Raw genomic sequence first — 13,084 nt, 5'->3', positions numbered from 1 at the left:
AACCCTCTCCCTAACAGCACTGTGGGTGTACCTATACCACAGGGACTGCAGTGGTTCAAGAAGGTGGCTCACCATCACCTTCTGAAGGGCATTTAGGGATGGGCAATAAATGCTGGATAACCAACAACACCCATATCCCAAAAAAACCCATAAAATTGATCTGAACAGCAATTCTAAAATACAAACCCATTCACTTGGTACCAGTTTAAAAAAAAAGTTTCCCTGTTGCAGGCAACGGGAAACTTCCTGGGAAGTTCCTCAATTTGAACATTTGATATGTCTTAGTGAACATCAGCCCACTTCTGACTGAAGAATCTAAACATCTGCACAGAGTGAGTCACTGTCATTCACATCATTTGATAAGTTTAGTCAATATTTGAGATAAGTTATAGGTTTATTTGCATACTGTGAGTTACTTCCAAGTTCAAGGTAAAGGCTATTGCGAAACCCACAGGGGCAGAAATGTTGGTAGTAATTTGAGTTGTGTTGAGAGTGACAGAGTCTGTTACTTCCAGTGCTCACTGTACAAATGAAGGAATTTCATTGTGAGTCGCATAAGGGAATGCAACCTCCATACTGTGAATACGTGTTAACCTTGAAGACACATCAGCCGGCTTCAGCAGCTGTTGTGAATAGTAAAGAATTAGAAAATGAAATACAGCATCTACCAGTCCATCATGGAAACTATTTAATCTTGTCCCACATCTCCACATTCTTTCTCTTTAAGATTTTTATTGTGACTATTAAAAACTGTAACGTTAACATTTACGTCATTAACATTATGTAATTGTAAGAGTACCGCTTTGCATTCCAGTCTCTTTGAGATAATGACCCACAGCTTCTTCATAATTTTTGTACTTATCTTTCAATGATTTCTATAAGACCATAAGACATAGGAGCAGAAATAGGCCACTTGGCCCATCAAGTCTGCTCTGCCATTCAATCATGACTGACATTTTTCTCATTCCATTCTCCTGCCTTTTCCCCATAACCCCGATCCCTTATTAATAAAGTCTTGAAACACGAAAATTTGCTGTTCCTGCGCACTTCCTAACATCACACAATTTTCGAAAATAATTAGAGCTATCTTATTGCCGAAGTGGATGACCTCATATTTCTGGACATTGAACTCCATCTGCCTTTTAGGATTGAGGTGAGAAAAAATTTCTTCACCCAGAGGGTGGTGAATGTGTGGAATTCACTCCCACAGAAAGTAGTTGAGGCCAAAACAGTGATTTCAAGAAGGAATTAGATATAGCTTTTGGGGCTAAAGGCATCAAGCGATATGGGGGAAAGAGGGGATCAGGATATTGAATCTGATGATTAGCCATCATCAACATCTATGGTGGACCAGGCTCGAAGGGCTGAATGCCCTACTCCTGTTTCTAGTTTCTATGTTCCTATCCCATAGTTTTTCACACTTATCAATGTTTCTTTGAAACTTTCTGCTCTAACCTATGCTAGGAATTCCCTGTAAAACTTATGTTTGTGAGTATGGCTGTGTGTTCATAGGAACGTATGAGCTGGAATGGGCCATTTCACCCCACCCCAAGCAGGTTTCACTATCCCTGAGATCATGGCTGATCTGCTACTTATCTCTCTATTCCCTCATCTAAATCATTGCTAAATATGGTGAAAGTGAAGGCCGTGATACAAATTCCTGGAGAACACACTTGCCACATCCTGCCCATTGAGTACAAAACTACATCTTCTATTTTTTCCAAACTGATGACCACCCTTTGACAGCTGATTGTCTTTGATTTTATGTGTTTCTCATTTTCAAATCAGTCTCTTGTGTGAAACCCGATCAAATGTCTTCTGGAAGAAGAAAGGAGCAGAGTATTGCAGATAGAAACACCGCAATGATAATGGCGCCCACCTGCCTGACATCTCAGACGATGTTCATCAAGGAACTGAAACAGCCTCTATGTCCCCACTCACTGACACTCCCACAATACTTCCTTCTTCATGCAGCCACTTTGCAAATATTTCCCTTCACTCCAGACCCATGCATCTCAGCCTTGTTTCAATAAAAAGACAAACACCAACACACAATCCAAAGCAAAAAGTTAACCTTATCAAACAAGACAAATGGGCTGCGTGGTGGCACACTGCTGTCTCTTAACGCCATGGACCCAGGTTCAATTCCAGCCTTAGGTCACTGTCTGTGTGCAGTTTGCATCTTCTCCCTCTGGTTTCTCTTCAGATCGTATAAATCTGCGTGGGTTTCCTCCGGGTGCTCTGGTTTCCTCTCACAGTCCAAAGATGTGCAGGTTAGGTTGATTGGCTGTGCTAAATTGTCTCTTAGTGCCTCAGAATGTATAGGTTAGGGGAATTATTTGGGTAAATGTGTGGGATTATGGGAATAGGGTCCAGGGTGGGCCTCGGTAAGATGCTCTGTTAGAGAGTTGGTGGAAACTCGATGGACCAAATAGATTCTATGAAATGAGCATTGACAATAACTGAGTCCTTTTGCTTGTGAATATCTCAATGAATATCTCAGTACCTGTTCTGTCAACTCCTTTTCCTGAATTCATGTTGTAATGAAGTTTCTTTTCACTAACTGCAGTTCAGAAGGCTGAAGGTTCCATTTTAGGCTATCAGAGGCTGGGGTGAGCATCGTTGAGCAACCTTGGGCTTTGTGGGCCTGGTTACAGGCAGCAGTCTTTCAACGAGGGCTGATAGTCTGGGCTGTGTCTTCAACAGGGGTGTTGAGAAAGTGTGTGATTCCCATCCTGAGAGAGAACACCAGCTTTCTCTCCCCAGTCTAGCTCACTTCCCTTAGGTAGCTCTCTCTCCTTCCTTCCTGGACCTCTTCCTTGCGACAAAGTCTCTCCCTCCCTCTTTATGCCCAGTGTCTTTTTCTATCTCTCCCTGTCTCCATGTCACCTATTCCAGGTCTCTCCCTCTGTCCCTGAAGTCTCTTTCTTTCTCTTTGTGAAGTCTGATGTACTTTCCACTTGAGTTGTTAACTCTGGCTGAACAGATTCATGAGATTTCAGCACATTTTCCGAGAAGCCCCTTTGGGAGTTGGTTCTGCAGTCATGCTGGGGGCATCAGAGCTTCATCAACCCCCACCCCCCATCACAGAATGACCATATCCCTGCCTCCAATCCCCAACCTTGTTCCAGATCCTGCTGCTACACCTCCCAACCAAATCCCCAATCCTATCTCCCAGCATCCTCTAACCTCTGCCTCTCATCCCTCATCTCAATAACCTACACTGGATAGAAAACATATTTACGCTGCAAATTTAAGTCCCATTAAAAGTACTCAACTTGAGCAGAGAACAATGTTACAGAGCAAAGGAACTGCTGGTCTCTGGGTTCAGGCCTAACATTGGCCTGGTGACTGAGGCAGTGCCTGGCCTCTTGTTGATGCAGCCCAGGTACCTCAGCAGCTTCAACAGGTTGTTCCTGAATTTCACCCCTACAAACACATACAGGATAGGGTTAAGACAGCAGCGGGTACAGGCCAGGCACCTGGTCACCTGCAGTGCAATGTCCCTGCGGTTGCTCTCAGCACAAGGCAAACCATTCTTCCTCATTTTTTCCATGATGCTGATAATGTTTAGTATGTTGTATGGTGTCTGGAAAATGATAAAAGTCAGCACCACCGCCAGAATCACCTTGATGGCTTTGTGCTTTTCAAAGTTTCGAGCTTGAAGCAAAGTCTTAATGATAACAGAATAACAGAAAATCATGACAAATAATGGCAGGAAGAATCCCAGTCCCATCTCCAAGACTGGACTGACAACTCTTAGCCAAGTGTTGATATTCTCATGGTAATTGACTGAGCATATGTTTTCAGGACTTATTTCCACTTGGGCGTAAATCAACTGCTGAAGGCTTAGAAACAGGGAAAGCAGCCAGACGCTGATACTGATGAAGCGGCTGTACTGTAGGTGTTTAGACCGTAGTCTGTGGGCGAGAGTGGCTCGAACAATCACAAAGTACCGATCAACACTGATGCACATGAGAAAGAGAAAGCCACTATGTATGTTCATCGTGTATAAAATCTGTATAATTACACACATGAATTTTCCAAAGATCCAACCAGTTTGTGAACTGACAGCCAGGAAGGGGAAGGTGCTAAGGAAGAGAATATCTGCTATGGCCAAGTTCAGCAAGTACATGTCTGTCATTGCCTTCAAACTCTTGTAATGAATATAGATTCCGAGCACCAGACAATTCCCCAGGAGGCCCACAACAAACACCAGTGAGTAAATGACAGGCTGCAGGGTGCTGATGATCTTCTGCACCTCATTCTTATCACAGGGAGGAGGATAGTCTGAGTAATCGATGGAGTAATCGATGGAGTAATCGATTAGTAACGTGCCTGTTGCAGAATTGGTTGTTGTTGCAGACATCTGAAAAAGTACACACAATGAAACAATTAACATTATCCAGTGAGAAAACAACCAGAGCTGGAAAACTCACAAACTACCACTGACCCCGAGAGACTGCACTGACCCCTAGAGACTGCATTGACCCCTAGAGACTGCATTGACCCGCACTGACCCTGAGAGACTGCACTGACCCACATTGATCCCAAGAGACTGCACTGATCCACATTGACCCCGAGAGATTGCACTGACCCCGAGAGACTGCACTGACCCCAAGAGGCTGCACTGACCCACATTGACCCCGAGAGACTGCACTGACCCCGAGAGACTGCACTGACCCACATTGACCCCGAGAGACTGCACTGACCCACATCGACCCCAAGAGACAGCACTGACCCCGAGAGACTGCATTGACCCGCACTGACCCCAAGAGACTGCATTGACCCGCACTGACCCCGAGAGGCTGCATTGACCCACATTGACCCTGAGAGACTGCACTGACCCCAAGAGGCTGCACTGACCCACACTGACCCCGAGAGACTGCACTGACCCACACTGACCCCGAGAGACAGCACTGACCCCAAGAGACTGCGCTGACCCACATTGACCCTGAGAGACTGCACTGACCCCAAGGGACTGCACTGACAGACATTGACCCCGAGAGACTGCATTGACCCACATTGACTCTGAGAGACTGCACTGACCCCAAAAGGCTGCACTGACCCTGAGAAACTGCACTGACCCCGAGAGACTGTGAGAGACTGCACTGACCCACACTGACCCCGAGAGACTGCACTGACTTGCAGCGACCCCAAGAGGCTGCCCTGAACCTGAGAAACTGCACTGACTCTGAGAGCCTGCACTGACCTGCAAGGACCCTAAGACACTGCACTAACCTGCACTGATCCTAAGAGGCTGCACTGACCCCAAGAGACTGCACTGACCCACATTGACCCTGAGAGACTGCACTGACCCACATTGACCCCGAGAGACTGCACTGACCCCAAGAGACTGCTCTGACCCACATTGATTCTGAGAGACTGCACTGACCCACATTGACCCCGAGAGACTGCACTGACCCCAAGAGACTGCATTGACCCACACTGACACCGAGAGGCTGCACTGACCCACATTGACCCCGAGAGACTGCACTGACCCTGAGAGGCTGCACTGACCCCGAGAGACTGCACTGACCCACATTGACCCCAACAGCATGCGCTGACCTACACTGACCCCGAGAGCCTGCACTGACCCCGAGAGCCTGCACTGACCCCGAGAGCCTGCACTGACCCATACTGACTGCGAGAGGCTGCACTGACCCCGAGAGATGATATATAGGTTCTATGGAGAAAAAGGTTGAATCCATTTGGGTGGAAATTAGAAATAGCAGAAAAAGTCACTGCTAGGCATAGTGTATAGGCCACAAATAATGACATCGTGGTGGGGTGAGAAATAAACAAAGAAATAACTGGTGTGTGTAAAACTGGTACAGCAATTATCATGGGGGATTCTAATCTACATATCAATTGGTCAAACAAGGTCAGTTAAGGCAGCCTTGAGGACGAGTTCAAAGAATGTATCCGCGATTGCTTCCTTGAACAGTGTGAAATGGAACAAAGAAGGGGAACAAGCTATCCTAGATCTGGTCCTGTGTAATGAAGTGGGAATAATTAATGATCTTGCAGTTAGGGATCATCTTGTAAGAAGCGATCGCACTATGGTTGAATTTAAAATACAGATGGAGCGTGAGAAGGTAAAATCCAATACCAGTGTCTTGTGCTTAAACAAAGGAGAGTATAAAGGGATGAGGGAGGAGTTGGCTAAGGTAGACTGGGAGCAAAAACTTTATGGTGGGACAGTTGAGGAACAGTGGAGGATTTTCAAAATGATCTTTCACAGTGCTCAGCAAAAGTATATATCAGTGATAAGGAAGGACTGTAGAACAAGAGATAATCAGCCATGGATGTCTAAGGAAATAAAGGAGACTATCAGATTGAAAGAAAATGCATACAAAGTGGCAAAGATTAGTGAGAAACTAGAGGATTGGGAAATCTTTAAAGTCAGCAGAAAGCCACGAAGAAAGCTATAAAGGTAAGATGGATTATGAGAGTAAACTAGCTCAGAATATAAAAACAGATAGCAAAAGTTTCTACAAATATATAAAATGAAAAAGAGTGGCTAAAGTAAACATTGGTCCTTTCAAGAACAAGAAGGGGGATGTAATAACTGGAAATGAGAAAATGGCTGAGGCATTGAACAGATATTTTGTGCCAGTCTTCACAGTGGAAGACACAAATAACATGACAAAAATTAATGACAGCAAGGCTATGGCAGGTCAGAACCTAGAAACTGTCATTATCACAAAAGAGGTAGGGTTGGGCAAGTTAATGGGGCTAAAGATAGGCAAGTCTTCTGGTCCTGATGGAATGCATCCCAAGGTACTAAAAGAGATGGCTGAAGAAATAGCAAATGCACTAGTGGTAATTTACCAAAATTTGCTGGACTCTGGGGTGGTTCCTGCAGATTGGAAACAGCAAGTGTGACGCCATAATTTAAAAAAGGAGGTAGACAAAAGGCAGGTAACTATACGTCAGTTGGCTTAATTTCTGTAGTAGGGAAAACGCTTGAATCTATCATCAAGGAAAAAATTTTTCTGGTTGGCGATCAGTGACTACTGGTGTGCCCCAGGGATCAGTGTTGGGATCGCAATTGTTTACGATTTACGTAGATGATTTGAAGTTGGGAACCAAGTGTAGTCTGTCAAAATTCGTAAAAAAAATTGCAGCACGCTACTGTGCAGAGGGACCTGGGTGTCCTTGTGCAGGAATCTCAAGGAGTTGGTTTACAGGTACAGCAGGCAATTAAGGCAAATGGAATTTTAGAACATAGAACATTACAGCGCAGAACAGGCCCTTCAGCCCACGATGTTGCGCCGACCAGTTAAAAAGCAATGACCCTCTAACCTAAACCAATCCCTTTCCATCCATAAACCTATCCATGGATCTCTTAAACGCCCCCAAACTAGGTGCATTTACAACTGCAGTAGGCAGGGCATTCCAATCCCTCACCACCCTCTGGGTAAAGAACCTACCTCTGACATCCGTCCTACAACTACCACCCCTTAATTTAAAGCTATGCCCCCTCGTGCTAGCTTTCTCCATCCGAGGAAAAAGGCTATCACTGTCCACCCTATCTAAACCTCTAATCATCTTATATGTTTCAATAAGGTCCCCTTGTAGCCGCCTTCTTTCTAACGAAAACAACCTCAAATCCCTCAGTCTCTCCTCATAGGACCTCCCCTCCATACCAGGCAACATCCTGGTAAACCTCCTCTGCACCCTCTCCAAAGCCTCCACATCCTTCCTATAATGTGGGGACCAGAACTGCACACAATACTCCAAGTGCGGCCGCACCAGAGTTTTGTACAGTTGCAACGTGACGCTGCGGCTCCTAAATTCAATCCCTCTACCAATAAACGCCAAGACACCGTATGCCTTCCTAACAACCTTATCTACTTGATTCCCAACTTTCATCCACACTATTCAGAGTCCTACCGTTAGCCCTATACTCTACTATACTCTAGTAGCCCTATACTCTGTCCTTCGTTGCTAGAGGGATGGAGTTTTAAAAAGGGAAATATGTTGCATATGTTGTATAAGGTACTGATGAGGCCACACCTGGAGTACTGTATACAGTTTTGGTCTCCTTACTTGAGGAGGAATATACTGGTACTGGACAGGATGCAGAGGAGATTCACTAGGTTGATTCCAGAGTTGAGAGGGTTGGCTTATGAGGAGAGCCTGAGTAGACTGGGGTTATACTCACTGGAATTCTGTGGAATTCCCTACCCAGTGAAGCAGTTGAGGCTACTGCATTAAATGTTTTTAAGGCAAGGATAGATAGATTTTTGAACGGTAAAGGAATTAAGGGTTATGGTGAACGGGTGGGTAAGTAGGACTAGGGGGCAGTAGGACAGTAGGACTAGGGGGACTAAAGACAGTAGGACTAGGGGGCACAGCCTCAAGATAAAGGGGAGGCGGTTTAGAACGGAGTTGAGGAGGAACTTCTTCACTCAAAGGGTGGTGAATCTCTGGAATTCTCTGCCCGTTGAAGTGGTGGAGGCTGCCTCGCTAAATATTTTTAAGACGCGGGTTGATGGGTTCTTGATAAGAGAGGGGATTAAGGGTTATGGGGAGAGGGCGGGAAAGTGGAACTGAGCCACGACAGATCAGCCATGATCTTATTGAATGGCGGGGCAGGTTCGAAGGGCTAGATGGCCTACTCCTGCTCCTATTTCTTATGTTCTTAAGTGAAGCTGAGTCCACAGAAAGATCAGCCATGATTTTATTGAATGTCAGGGCAGGCTCGAGGGGCCAGACGGCTTAATCCTGCTCCTAGTTCTTATGTAGAGGCTGCACTGACCCGCACTAACCCTGAGAGCCTACACTGAACACGAGAGGCTCCACTGACCCACACTGACCCCGAGAACCCACACTGACCACGAGAGCCTGCACTGACCCACACTGACTCCTAGAGGCTGCACTGACCCACACTGACTCCTAGAGGCCGCACTGACCCACACTGACTCCTAGAGGCCGCACTGACCTACACTGACTCCTAGAGGCTGCACTGACCCACACTGACTCCTAGAGGCCGCACTGACCAACACTGACTCCTAGAGGCTGCACTGACCTACACTGACTCCTAGAGGCCGCACTGACCTACACTGACTCCTAGAGGCTGCACTGACCCACACTGACTCCTAGAGGCTGCACTGACCCACACTGACTCCTAGAGGCTGCACTGACCCACACTGACTCCTAGAGGCCGCACTGACCTACACTGACTCCTAGAGGCTGCACTGACCTACACTGACTCCTAGAGGCCGCACTGACCTACACTGACTCCTAGAGGCTGCACTGACCCACACTGACTCCTAGAGGCTGCACTGACCCACACTGACTCCTAGAGGCTGCACTGACCCACACTGACTCCTAGAGGCTGCACTGACCCACACTGACTCCTAGAGGCTGCACTGACCCACACTGACTCCGAGAGGCTGCACTGACCCACACTGACTCCGAGAGGCTGCACTGACCCACACTGACCCCTAGAGGCTGCACTGACCCACACTGACTCCGAGAGGCTGCACTGACCCACACTGACTCCTAGAGGTTGCACTGACCCACACTGACTCCGAGAGGCCGCACTGACCCACACTGACTCCTAGAGGCTGCACTGACCCACACTGACTCCTAGAGGCTGCACTGACCTACACTGACTCCTAAAGGCCGCACTGACCCACACTGACTCCGAGAGGCCGCACTGACCCACACTGACTCCGAGAGGCCGCACTGACCTACACTGACTCCTAGAGGCCGCACTGACCGACACTGACTCCGAGAGGCTGCACTGACTCCTAGAGGCTGCACTGACCCACACTGACTCCGAGAGGCTGCACTGACCCACACTGACTCCTAGAGGCTGCACTGACCCACACTGACTCCTAGAGGCTGCACTGACCCACACTGACCCCTAGAGGCCGCACTGACCTACAGTGACTCCTAGAGGCTGCACTGACCCACACTGACTCCTAGAGGCCGCACTGACCCACACTGACCCCTAGAGGCCGCACTGACCTACAGTGACTCCTAGAGGCTGCACTGACCCACACTGACTCCTAGAGGCTGCACTGACCCACACTGACTCCTAGAGGCTGCACTGACCCACACTGACCCCTAGAGGCCGCACTGACCTACAGTGACTCCTAGAGGCTGCACTGACCCACACTGACCCCTAGAGGCCGCACTGACCTACACTGACTCCTAGAGGCCGCACTGACCTACACTGACTCCTAGAGGCTGCACTGACCCACACTGACTCCTAGAGGCTGCACTGACCCACACTGACTCCTAGAGGCTGCACTGACCCACACTGACCCCTAGAGGCCGCACTGACCTACAGTGACTCCTAGAGGCTGCACTGACCCACACTGACTCCTAGAGGCCGCACTGACCCACACTGACCCCTAGAGGCCGCACTGACCTACAGTGACTCCTAGAGGCCGCACTGACCCACACTGACTCCTAGAGGCCGCACTGACCCACACTGACTCCTAGAGGCCGCACTGACCTACACTGACTCCTAGAGGCCGCACTGACCCACACTGACTCCTAGAGGCCGCACTGACCCACACTGACTCCTAGAGGCCGCACTGACCTACACTGACTCCTAGAGGCCGCACTGACCCACACTGACTCCTAGAGGCCGCACTGACCTACAGTGACTCCTAGAGGCCGCACTGACCCACACTGACTCCTAGAGGCTGCACTGACCCACGCTGACTCCTAGAGGCCGCACTGACCGACACTGACTCCTAGAGGCTGCACTGACCTACACTGACTCCTAGAGGCCGCACTGACCTACACTGACTCCTAGAGGCTGCACTGACCCACACTGACTCCTAGAGGCTGCACTGACCCACACTGACTCCTAGAGGCTGCACTGACCCACACTGACTCCTAGAGGCCGCACTGACCTACACTGACTCCTAGAGGCCGCACTGACCCACACTGACTCCTAGAGGCTGCACTGACCCACACTGACTCCTAGAGGCTGCACTGACCCACACTGACTCCGAGAGGCTGCACTGACCCACACTGACTCCTAGAGGCTGCACTGACCCACACTGACTCCGAGAGGCTGCACTGACCCACACTGACTCCTAGAGGCTGCACTGACCCACACTGACTCCGAGAGGCCGCACTGACCCACACTGACTCCTAGAGGCTGCACTGACCCACACTGACTCCTAGAGGCTGCACTGACCTACACTGACTCCTAAAGGCCGCACTGACCCACACTGACTCCGAGAGGCCGCACTGACCCACACTGACTCCGAGAGGCTGCACTGACCTACACTGACTCCTAGAGGCCGCACTGACCGACACTGACTCCGAGAGGCTGCACTGACTCCTAGAGGCTGCACTGACCCACACTGACTCCGAGAGGCTGCACTGACCCACACTGACTCCGAGAGGCTGCACTGACCCACACTGACTCCTAGAGGCTGCACTGACCCACACTGACTCCTAGAGGCCGCACTGACCTACACTGACTCCTAGAGGCCGCACTGACCCACACTGACCCCTAGAGGCCGCACTGACCTACAGTGACTCCTAGAGGCCGCACTGACCCACACTGACTCCTAGAGGCTGCACTGACCCACACTGACTCCTAGAGGCTGCACTGACCCACACTGACTCCTAGAGGCCGCACTGACCCACACTGACTCCTAGAGGCCGCACTGACCCACACTGACTCCTAGAGGCCGCACTGACCCACACTGACTCCTAGAGGCCGCACTGACCCACACTGACTCCTAGAGGCCGCACTGACCCACACTGACTCCTAGAGGCCGCACTGACCCACACTGACTCCTAGAGGCCGCACTGACCCACACTGACTCCTAGAGGCTGCACTGACCCACACTGACTCCTAGAGGCCGCACTGACCCACACTGACTCCTAGAGGCTGCACTGACCCACACTGACTCCTAGAGGCCGCACTGACCCACATTGACTCCTAGAGGCTGCACTGACCCACACTGACTCCTAGAGGCCGCACTGACCCACACTGACTCCTAGAGGCCGCACTGACCCACACTGACTCCTAGAGGCTGCACTGACCCACACTGACTCCTAGAGGCTGCACTGACCCACACTGACTCCTAGAGGCTGCACTGACCCACACTGACCCCTAGAGGCTGCATTGACCCACACTGACCCCTAGAGGCTGCACTGACCCACACTGACTCCTAAAGGCTGCACTGACCCACACTGACTCCTAGAGGCCGCACTGACCCACACTGACTCCTAGAGGCCGCACTGACCCACACTGACCCCTAGAGGCTGCACTGACCCACACTGACCCCTAGAGGCTGCACTGACCCACACTGACTCCTAAAGGCTGCACTGACCCACACTGACTCCTAGAGGCTGCACTGACCCACACTGACTCCTAGAGGCCGCACTGACCCACACTGACCCCTAGAGGCTGCACTGACCCACACTGACCCCTAGAGGCCGCACTGACCCACACTGACTCCTAGAGGCTGCACTGACCCACACTGACTCCTAGAGGCCGCACTGACCCACACTGACTCCTAGAGGCTGCACTGACCTACACTGACTCCTAGAGGCTGCACTGACCCACACTGACTCCTAGAGGCTGCACTGACCCACACTGACTCCGAGAGGCCGCACTGACCCACACTGACTCCTAGAGGCCGCACTGACCCACACTGACTCCTAGAGGCTGCACTGACCGACACTGACTCCTAGAGGCTGCACTGACCTACACTGACTCCTAGAGGCCGCACTGACCCACACTGACTCCTAGAGGCCGCACTGACCCACACTGACTCCTAGAGGCCGCACTGACCCACACTGACTCCTAGAGGCCGCACTGACCCACACTGACTCCTAGAGGCCGCACTGACCCACACTGACTCCTAGAGGCCGCACTGACCCACACTGACTCCTAGAGGCCGCACTGACCCACACTGACTCCTAGAGGCTGCACTGACCTACACTGACTCCTAGCTGCTGCACTGATCACAAGAGGCTGCACTGACCCACACTGACCCCGAGAGCCTGCAGTGATCGACACTGACTCCGAGAGCCTGCACAGACCCCTAGAAACTGCACTGACCCTGAGAGACTGCAAGACATGCCGGAT

At 50.3% G+C, this 13,084-nt stretch overlaps 1 long non-coding RNA gene and 1 pseudogene across 1 annotated transcript in view; one reads left to right on the top strand and one right to left on the bottom strand.

Moving 5' to 3' along the window:
* Positions 1–237: 237 nt before the first annotated feature.
* LOC145359328 (uncharacterized) overlaps positions 238–13,084 on the top strand; it is a 49,991-nt gene continuing 37,144 nt past the window's right edge. The window contains exon 1 of the long non-coding RNA XR_013889563.1: positions 238–332. This is a non-coding gene — a long non-coding RNA (uncharacterized LOC145359328). The remainder of the gene's footprint in view (positions 333–13,084) is intronic.
* The window catches only part of LOC145358989 (C-C chemokine receptor type 7 pseudogene), a 34,494-nt pseudogene continuing 24,705 nt past the window's right edge, over positions 3,296–13,084 (bottom strand).

This window comes from Carcharhinus amblyrhynchos, chromosome 27 (genome assembly GCF_965287045.1).
Source record: "Carcharhinus amblyrhynchos chromosome 27, sCarAmb.v2.hapA, whole genome shotgun sequence".
NCBI lineage: Eukaryota > Metazoa > Chordata > Chondrichthyes > Carcharhiniformes > Carcharhinidae > Carcharhinus > Carcharhinus amblyrhynchos.
The sequence above is the reverse complement of the archived record's forward strand: the minus strand, read 5'-3'. Positions and strand labels throughout refer to the sequence as shown.